General features: G+C 46.8%; 1 long non-coding RNA gene across 1 annotated transcript; it reads right to left on the bottom strand.

The window, feature by feature from the left end:
- Nucleotides 1-3,387: 3,387 nt before the first annotated feature.
- Nucleotides 3,388-3,851, bottom strand: LOC132466468 (uncharacterized). Its single transcript, XR_009527872.1, has 2 exons — nucleotides 3,725-3,851; nucleotides 3,388-3,635 (listed from the first exon to the last, which is right to left on the bottom strand). It is a non-coding gene; the product is annotated as an uncharacterized LOC132466468 (long non-coding RNA).
- Nucleotides 3,852-10,559: the final 6,708 nt, after the last annotated feature.

Raw genomic sequence — 10,559 nt, 5'->3', positions numbered from 1 at the left:
ACTGGTATAGCCCTCTACAATAGCCCTCCATACTGGTATAGCCCTCTACAATAGCCCTCCATACTGGTATAGCCCTCTACAATAGCCCTCCATACTGGTATAGCCCTCTACAATAGCCCTCCATACTGGTATAGCCCTCTACAACAGCCCTCCATACTGGTATATTGACTGCTGCTCTTCACTGGCCTTCTCTGCTGCTCCTCTTGGGACCTTCTACCCTATTTTATTGTCTACAAGTCATCAATGAACAGGTAGTGGGCCAGGGTATCTGGCTCAAGGAAGACTGGAGGTTAGGCTACGGGCATTTAGCATCGACACCGTGATCCTTTGGGATTTTGAGTTGAACACCTAATGCCATCACACTCTCCTGCGCCCCTTGTCGCTGTTCCACAGGAACGAGGACTTTCTGCATCAATTATGTGTGTGGGAAGCCGGTCAAAACAGATGTTTATTTAGCTGTTGGAAGACAGTGAGTTATAGCCCCTTTGCGTTTGTTTGTAAAGGAATCCTAAATGCTCCTCTTAAGAAGCAAATATTTTACCGCATGGTTATTGTATTTAAATGTGTCTGTGTGAGGGGGGGTGGCTAGGAGAGGGGTTACAGTGTGTGTGTGTGTGTGTGTGTGTGTGTGTGTGTGTGTGTGTGTGTGTGTGTGTGTGTGTGTGTGTGTGTGTGTGTGTGTGTGTGTGTGTGTGTGTGTGTGTGTGTGTGTGTGTGTGTGTGTGTGGTAGTGATTATGAGATAGGAGACATCTTCAAAGTGCTTTAATGGCTCTCATAGCTCCTCGTGTTAAGTCATAATGGCCGGACCAAATGTGGTGGTTGTAATGGGTCCCAGACCCCGGACCAGGTCTGCCCCCCGCTTCATCTGGTGGCCCTGCAGTAGACCACACTGGTGGGCTCCTCACCTCACCTCCCACCACAATGCTGTTTACTATCCCCGCTCTTCTGTTGGTTATGCAGAGAGTCATGAAAGTATAGTCCCTGCTGATAAATATTTGATTAATTTGTGTAACTGCGAGTTCATAACAAAGCATGAACAAAACATTCATGATATACATCATATATATATGCACGAAAAATAAGCTTAGACATGATTGTTTTAAAACATTGTGCAGCTTTTTTGACTTTTGGTTTGAGATTTGAGATTCTTAATATCTGGAGAATAAACCTCTCTCTCTCTCTCACTGACTCTCTTGCTTTCGAGAAATGTGTAATCAAGATTAGTAACCACAGAACAGCATGGAGACATACTTAACAAACCTTGGTGTTAGAAGTGACCCAAATTGAAATGAACACCAGTAATATAAAAACATAACAAAACCAAAATCCCTTAACGATAAAGCGTCCCTCATCCCAACATTTAATGATGTTGATCTATGTCCCAGAAGTATGAAGTCACTGTCACAATGCTGATGTCGCTCCACAGGGGCCTCAATGGCCTGGTAGAGGGGCCCTCATCCATCTGCTTTACGGGGCCCATTAATGATAGACGCTATTAGTCAGAGCTAAGAAAACGTCCACGTTAGCTTTAACCTGTGCTTGGGAAGTCTGCTTAGCAATTAAAGGGGTGTAACGGGGTGTGTGTGGGGGGAGGAAGGAAGGAAGGACTGAGGAATAGGGGTATAAAACTTGTGTACTAGCCTCAGAGATGGAGGGGGTGAAAGAAAAACATCACAAATAGAGGTAGAGTGAGAAAGCCCTAGTGCTGGTTATTTCTCTCTCTCTCCCTCTCTCCCTCTCTCCCTCTCTCTCTCTCTCTCCCTCTCCCTCTCTCTCTCTCCCTCTCCCTCTCTCCCTCTCCCTCTCTCTCACTCTCACTCTCCCTCTCCCTCTCTCTCTCTCTCTCTCTCTCTCTCTCGCTCGCTCGCTCTCTCTCTCTCTCCCTCTGTATTGTTGTGTGTAGGGAGCTCTGTGGCGCCACAGGGCTGTACGGGGGTCTCGGTGGGTTTGGGGTATGTTTGGTCAAGCTACAGCATTCAGGGTCAGAGGTCAGAAAGTGGAGAGGGGAGGGGTCAGCACATGTATTTTTCTTTATGTGCGTGTGTATCTGTGTGTGTGTGTGTAGAACGAGGTCGCCGAGACCAAATGCCTGCACCAAAGGGAGTCTGCAATAACACACAGAGACACACACACACACACGGGACGGGTTTCTCCTGTGGTCTGTGTCACGCAGTGTGTTTCTCTTTGTCCTTCAGTGACTCCCGAGTTCACTCTGTCTCTCTCAGACGTTCCTCCTGTTTGTCTTTCAATCCCGCTCTCTCTCGCTCTCTCTCTCTGTCCCCTCCACACACACACACACACACACACACACACACACACACACACACACACACACACACACACACACACACACACACACACACACACACACACACACACACACACACACACACACACACAAACTGAGTGTCCAGCTGTTATTCCTGATGGTGTTACAAATGAGACGTTGAAAGGTGATCGTGGGGACTGGAGACACAGAGCTTTGTTTTCTTTAGGCTCCGCTCTGTCAGCCAGCATGGAGGAGGGGAGAGCAGCTGTGTGCACATGGTTCTGTTCATGTGTGTGCGTGTGTGTGTAAGTGTATGTGGGCAGAATAGATGAGAGAGAGAGAAACATAAGCGAGAGGGAGAGAGAATGATGCGCGCCGATAGGGGAAACGGAGATGGAGCGACACACGGGTATCTTCTCACCAGCGTCCCTAGCCTGGCGCCTGATTGACGGGTCACCCAAAGCTACCAATCACTCTCTCTGCTCTGCGTGGCTTCCCCGCCCCCTGCTGTTGTGTATTGGACACACAGGCGACCTTTGACCACAGGATGTGGACGCTGATTAGTGGCAGGATGCCAGAGCCAGACAGGGTAGCAAACAGTGACGTCGCTGAAGGAGTGCGTGTCGCGCTTCGGCTGGCTCACTCCAAACACCACATTTAGCCCCCAATGTATCAGAAAAGGTCAATTTACTCCAGCACCAACGACTTCCTTCAGCTTGCAGACTTCCTTCAGCTTGAGTGCTGCAACGCCACGGCAAGCGGGTATGCAAAAGCAACCTTGGTTCTTACTTTAGCAGCAAGAAGTTAACAGTAGCACGGGTCACATGACCACCTGACCGATGCAAAGCGGCTGAGCCTGTAGGAGGGGCCGCACGCATGCAAGTCACACACATACACATACATCTTTTCCCCGACACATACACTCTCACACACACACACACACACACACACACACACACACACACACACACACACACACACACACACACACTCCTACCCCACTCACACACAGGGTGCCAGCTGTCGAAGTGGAATTCATACTGCAGTGGGAATGTAAGAACACTCTGAGAGAAGAGGGGGGGGGGGGGGGCTCAGGAACACTAGCATTTGAGGGTGTGTCTGTGTTTCTGTCTGTCTGTCTGTCTGTCTCTGTGTGTGTGTGTGTGTGTGTGTGTGTGTGTGTGTGTGTGTGTGTGTGTGTGTGTGTGTGTGTGTGTGTGTGTGTGTGTGTGTGTGTGTGTGTGTGTGTGTGTGTGTGTACTCTTGCCGTTTGGTATCATGAGAAAAGGCCCTTTGCACAATGGTGCTACTTGTGGGTCACAACCTTTCCAGTAGTTTTCAGCACCTTTCTGTAGTTTAAAGCACTCTTTCAAGTATTATATCGCTCCTTACTGCATCGGTGATCCTTGGTTTGTGTTTTGATATTTCTCACTATCTTAAAGACCATGAGAACAGTCTTGAGCATTTTAATGATATTTCATCCTATTTGTTTTCAGGCTGTTTTGGAAACGGTCACATCAAGGCACAGAATCTGAATTATTTAGTGGAACCATAAACATCCATCACATTATGTACACAGGAGCTGGGGTTCATACTGTCTATGAACCCCATTATACACACAGTTCTGTAAGATGAATACTCCAATGTCCTGTATGTATTTTCTTCTGAAGAAAAAACTAACAATAGAAAGAAAACAGCAGGATAAAGGATAATCTTGCTCTCTATACTTTGAGCCAGATTGTTGTGAGAATGATAAAATCATTCTCAACGAACACTAAAAACAAGGTTGAGTTACAAGTTACATAGATAATTTCATACCCCAAACCGAGAAAACGCGAGCCGGATCTCTGGCCCAATAAACGTCTTTTTGTACTGGGGACATTAATCCCTCCAGCCGGGGCTGGCGCAAAGGCCTGCTAGGCTAATTAGCGGTGTTAATGATTTTCTCCTATCGGGGGCATTCTGTCACGCCAGTCAGCTCAGCATATTAGCCGACACTAAACCCTCTGTTGTGTTGAGCCCACGTTATCACAGGGCAGCGGACAAAACACAACGCAGCCATTCTTCTGGTGTACCTCCACGCGTAGCTACGGCTGCTTAGAGTCTGCTCCAGGGGCGATTAAACTGTAGAGACGGGGGAGGGGGCACAGGGGAAGCAGGGGAGCACATCAGCTGGTAGTAGGAGGGGTGAAGTCGTACTAAAGGGCTAATAGGATGGCGGTAATAGTCTATGCTATGAACAGGCTTGCAAGGTCCTGATTCAGAATACACGTATTTTGTTGAAACAAATAAATCCAGAAGTGTGTAGGCTTTGTGTGAGCGGGAGAGCGAAAGAGAGAGACAGAGAATAGCCCAAGCTGACGTGCGCGAGTGACACAGTGACTGATTACATTCGTAAAGGCATTGTGGGATGGATGTGTATAGTGTGTTGTAAGTGTGCGTGTGTGTCCTTTTTTTGGTAGTGCATACTTTGATTTAGTTCATGTTTTTGTGTGTCATTTTTCTTTTGCAAAGAATTTAGTGAGTAGGTAGTTAACAAGTGAACAAGGCACCTTGAGGAGTATTTGGACATCCCCAATTAAGATTGAAAAACAGAATAAGGTCAAGACAACTTGACAGACACACACACACACACACACACACATGCACGTGCGAGCACACACACACACACAGAGCAGGGCGGAGACTGAGACATAAGCTGAACAAATGGACTTAGTCGCGGTTGAGCTTGGGTGTGGAATGTAGGAGGGTGTGTGTGTGTGTGTGTGTGTGTGTGTGTGTGTGTGTGTGTGTGTGTGTGTGTGTGTGTGTGTGTGTGTGTGTGTGTGTGTGTGTGTGTGTGTGTGTGTGTGTGTGTGTGTGTGTGTGTGTGTGCTCCTGTGTTCGTGTGTGTGTGTGTGTGTGTGTGCGTGCTCCTGTGTGTGTGTGTTCGTGTGTGTGTGTGTGCGTGCTCCTGTGTGTGTGCGTGTTTGTGTGTGTGTGTGTGTGGGTGTGGGTGTGGAATGTCCGGCTCCCCACCCAGTCAACTAGAAAACTCACAGGTGAACGAGGAGGGGGAATTGGTGAAGAGTTGGCACTCTTTTATCCAGTTTTCTCATTTTGTTTTTCGGAAAGTTACGGCTTTCACTTATGACTTATTTTCATACACATTTTTGCGTATGTGGTTCATTTTCAGGGAATGTAAGGATTGAGCCATGGAGCGGAAGTTGAGCTGTGACAGCTGTGTGTGTGTGTGTGTGTGTGTGTGTGTGTGTGTGTGTGTGTGTGTGTGTGTGTGTGTGTGTGTGTGTGTGTGTGTGTGTGTGTGTGTGTGTGTGTGTGTGTGTGTGTGTGTGTGTGTGTGTACAAGTGTATGTGTGTGTACAAGTGTATGTGTGTGTGTGTGTGTGTTATTTTACATTCATGAATCTGGCAGCCCTCTATCTCTACTTTCCTGAATCGCTGTTCTCCCATCCTCTTTCCATCTCTCTATCTGTCTTTCTCTTCCTCTCCCTCTGTCTAAGGTCACTATAAAACACTTCGTCCTCTGTCGGAATACTCTGCAAGGGGTTGTGTGTGTGTGTGTATGTGTGTGTCTCTCTGTTTGTGTGTGTTATCAGTGTTGTTAATGAGTAACAGTGTCTGCCTAAAGTCTGATAAAGTCATGTTGAGGACACTGGTTTGTGTCACGCCAGGCATGACCCACACACACACACACACACACACACACACACACACACACACACACACACACACACACACACACACACAGGCATGCATTCACACACACTTTGTGCCAACTATGTCTTATCTTATGCTAACTATGTCTTGCCTTATCGGCAAGGCACGGGGCACCCAGTAATGGAACACCATCACACACACATACTGACACACACTCACATTTACAAACACACACACACACACACACACATGCAGACACACATGCAAACATTTACATTTTGTATCAGTTAGCATTCTTTCGTTTTCGTTCTCCCTCTTTCTCCCTCTCTAACCTTTCGCTCTATTCCTCCCTCTCTTTTCCTCTCACTTTCTCCCATTTCTTTCTCTCCTTCTCACTCTCCTTCCCTGTCAAGCCTCTTTTCCCTGTGGGTAGAGCGGGTTTAAAGCGGCCAGCTACAGACAGGGGCAGTGGGGGTCTCGAGGGTTGATGGCTAACTGACACTGACTGACGATGGACTGACCCCCACCTCACATAACATGTGTGTTTGGCCCCGTGCACCTGCCACGCCAGTAGGTCACACACAGCCTAACGAGGCCTTGGCAAAGGTCAGAGGTGAAGGTGGATGTGCCCGTCTGCCTGTTTGTCTGCCTGTCTGACCGTCTGTCTGCCTGACTGTCATTCTGTTCTCCTGTGTGTATATCTGTCTGCCATGTTTGCCTGTTTGTGTGTGTTTGTCTGCACAGGGTTTTTAAGCATTTATCTATAAATCATGCTGTATTTATAGTTGGTACGTACAAATACATACAAGCTCTTCAGGGAACAACGTGGGTTATGTTCTTTCTCCGGCCCTTTGCTAGCTCATTCATCTGTATTCAATAAACACAAGCAGACCGCTAGAAAAGCAATGTGGTGATCTTTGAGCCGCCTCCTACCCCAGCTGATCATTTTACCATCCTTCCTTCCATCCTTCCTTCCATCCTTCCTTCCATCCTTCCTTCCATCCTTCCTTCATTTTTCACCTCTCTCTACTATTCTCTGTTTCAGGTTTGTATTCTCTGTTGTAAAATGTGTGCGTGTGCGTTATGGTTTTACTGAGGTTGCACAGTACAGTTTACTATAATATATATGATGTATTTTAGAGGAAGAGTTGTCCTCCCTGCATTCTATTGTTGACCTCCATCCATCCATCCATCTCCTCTCATGTCTCTTAGTGCATCCTCTCATTATGCTTCTTCTTTCTCTGTGTGTCCCTTTTTTTATTTATTTCAGTCCTTTGTCTTTTCTTAGTTAAGTAGTGCCAAATGTTTTACCTTCAGCATGTACACACACAAACACACACACATACATACACACACACAAACACACACACGCATACTCTGCATATTGTGTTCACAGGAACGCACTTTAAAAGCTTTGAAAGAATGTTCCAGGTTCACACCCCCTGCCCCCCCCCCCCCCCATCCCGGCCTCAGTGGACCTCAGAACTTTGTTATTTCTCTCTCTCTCTCTCTCTCTCTCTCTCTCTCTCTCTCTCTCTCTCTCTCTCTCTCTCTCTCTCTCTCTCTCTCTCTCTCTCTCTCCCCTCCCCCCTCTCTCTCTCTCTCTCTCCCTCTCTCTCTCCCCTCCCCCCTCTCTCTCTCTCTCTCTCTCTCTCTCTCTCTCTCTCTCTCTCTCTCTCTCTCTCCCTCTCTCTCTCCCCTCCCCCCTCTCTCTCTCTCTCTCTCTCCTCTCTCTCTCTCTCTCTCTCTCTCTCTCTCTCTCTCTCTCCCTCTGCCACAGTGTGTGTATTTTGGGTCCGTGGTCTGACTTTTGTAAAACATAGCACTCACTATTTGATGGCGTGTGAAATGAAAGTGGAAGGGGACAACAACACGGGTTTGTCTTCACTGACCCCTGTGTGTTGGCACCCCCAAGAGAAACATCTCAAAACGAAATGAGCAAATCTGTGGAACTATAGCAACAGAGTTTTTATTTAAGCCATAAGGTTGTAGTTTTAATGAAATCACAACTTTAAGGCAATCTGTTAATCTGTAATACTTTACAGATGACCACATCACCTGTACTTTATGTGGTAGTCTGGGACAGTGCTATAAAGTCAAACTGCTCATAACACTGTATTTGCCAAATACTTTTGTCTACCTGTATTTACAATGTAGCAGATGTATCTTGTATCCTTAGGCCTAAACATTTTTTTTGTTCGGTTCCGGTTTCCGACCGACCCTGTCAATTTATGTGCGACCCAAATTATTTTATGAGCTTTAAAAAATAAATATTCTTTTTTTTGATGCAAACTATAATTACGTTTTTGTACAGCACCTCTTCATTCTGTACAAAGATGAGCGAATTTTCTCGTTTTTAAATTAAAACAACCTACCTATCATTCGCTGCCGCTGAAAAAAAATAAAAAATAAAAATTCCCTACCTACCCATGACCTCAACTGACAACCAACAGGAACCAAACTTTTTTTTTTTAGGCCTTAGCAACCTAATGGGACACAATTACCTGAAAGATTGCAGGTAGACTCCGGACGCTGGGGTTTTGCACCCGGAACCTTTCAGCTGAGAGGGAAACACTACAGTACCCTGTATGCCTTTATTTCACACAACAGGGTTTAAAAGCCAGGGTGGAACCCATATTTATATGAAATCAAAGCTACTATGAAGGTTTATGTCCTTTTTGTTTGTGTGTTGTTGTATTTGTGTGTGTGTGTGTGTGTGTGTGTGTGTGTGTGTGTGTGTGTGTGTGTGTGTGTGTGTGTGTGTGTGTGTGTGTGTGTGTGTGTGTGTGTGTGTGTGTGTGTGTGTGTGTGTGTGTGTGCGTGCGTGCGGGAAGGTAGAGCTTTAATCGGCCTCTAAATGCTTTCCTCCCCTCCTCTTACTGCGGTTTCCTGTGTTTTGTGACACGGCAGCCTCTGATTGGCCGCGCCCGATGTCCTCATTGTGGAAGGTCTCTGATCCACGGCAGAGCTGACAGGTGCAGCAGGGAGGTGAATAGGAAGGTGGAACAATGAAAGTAGTTATTACAGTAGAAAGGAAGGGATAAACGGATGGATGAATAAATGAATGAATGGACGGAGGAAGGAGAAGAGGTCAAGTGAATTGGGGGTGGAGGCCGAGAGAGGGTGTATGAGAGACGCTAAGTAGATGGAGTAGAGGAGTATCAGAGAAGCTAAGTAGATCTAGGTGAGGCTCGGTGTAGTTAGGTATAGATGTATCACTTGTCTAACCTGCATTTCTCATAGACTCTAACTTTATATGAAAAACACTGGCCGATGAGTTCACAACTATAAAAGCAAAAAAACGCTGGAAAAGTTATTTTTTTTAACCTCTTTTAGTTTCTGAACGATTACCGTCTGTGATAATTGCCACACAAACACATACACACACACGCACACACACGCACACACGCACACACAGACACACACACGCACACACAGACACACACACGCACACACACACACACACACACACACACAAAGTGGCCTTGCACAGTGCATTAGCACTGGGTCTTGCTGTTAAGGGCTCTCCATCAAAAGCATTCCTGGCGTCTCTGCAGTCAGAGCCCGGTGCCAACAACAACCTCCCCTCCAAACTCCACTGACTCCATACCAGTACCAGCCCCACCTTAGGGCCCTGACGTGGCCGTACCTGGGCTCCCAAAGGGGCCAGGGGCCGACACACTGCGTCAAAAGGTGCACACACGTTCTGACCAACACTGTTTCGCACTTATTTAATACATGGTAATTTGTTCTTTATTATTTGGCCCCATATGATATTTACTTTTGGTTGTGGGGTTGTCTTTGGTTAGGAGGACTTGGTTGTATTAATATTAATATATTCTATTAGATGAGAATAGATAAGATTTGATTATAAAAGAGACAGCCTGCTCCAATCCTGGCTCTCCCACTCCACGGAAAAATAAGTGTGTGTGACGTGTGTGTGTGCGTGTGTTTGACCGTGTGTGTGTGTGTGTGTGTGTGTGTGTGTGTGCGTGTGTGTGTGGATCTGTGTCTAAGTGCATCTGCTTGTGTTTGTGTCTGTGTGTGTGCGTGTATGTGGGTGTCTACGTGTGCGTGTGTGTGTGTGTGTGTGTGTGTACGTGACAGCCAAGGGATCGCAGTCAGTCCCAAATTGACTAAACAGACTGGACTTTTTTAAAGACCTGTCATTTCCTCTACTGTTACACACACACACACACACACACACACACACACACACACACACACACACACACACACACACACACACACACACACACACACACACACACACACACACACACACACACACACACACACACACACACACACACACACACACACACACACACACACACACAGCGACCCTGTTTCTGGTGAAATTGAGAAAGAAGAAAAGATTTGTTGCATGCTTCACTTTCAGCCCCGAGAGACAAATTAAAATGATTTTTACTCCAAGCCGAGGAGAAGGAGGAGGGAGGGGCCGAGTGCTCCCTTTATCTGGGAGTGAGGAGGAGGTAGGGTGGGGGTGGGTGGGGGTGTGTGGGGGGGAGGGGGGAGCAGAGAGCCGGGGGTGAGGAGGTTAACTGTTGAACGTTGAGAGGTTCATTTGGAGGTCCTGCTCCTGTATGTGGTTGTGTACCAGTTAT

Source organism: Gadus macrocephalus, chromosome 10, assembly GCF_031168955.1.
Source record: "Gadus macrocephalus chromosome 10, ASM3116895v1".
Classification (NCBI taxonomy): domain Eukaryota; kingdom Metazoa; phylum Chordata; class Actinopteri; order Gadiformes; family Gadidae; genus Gadus; species Gadus macrocephalus.
This window is presented reverse-complemented; position numbering and strand designations above follow the sequence as displayed.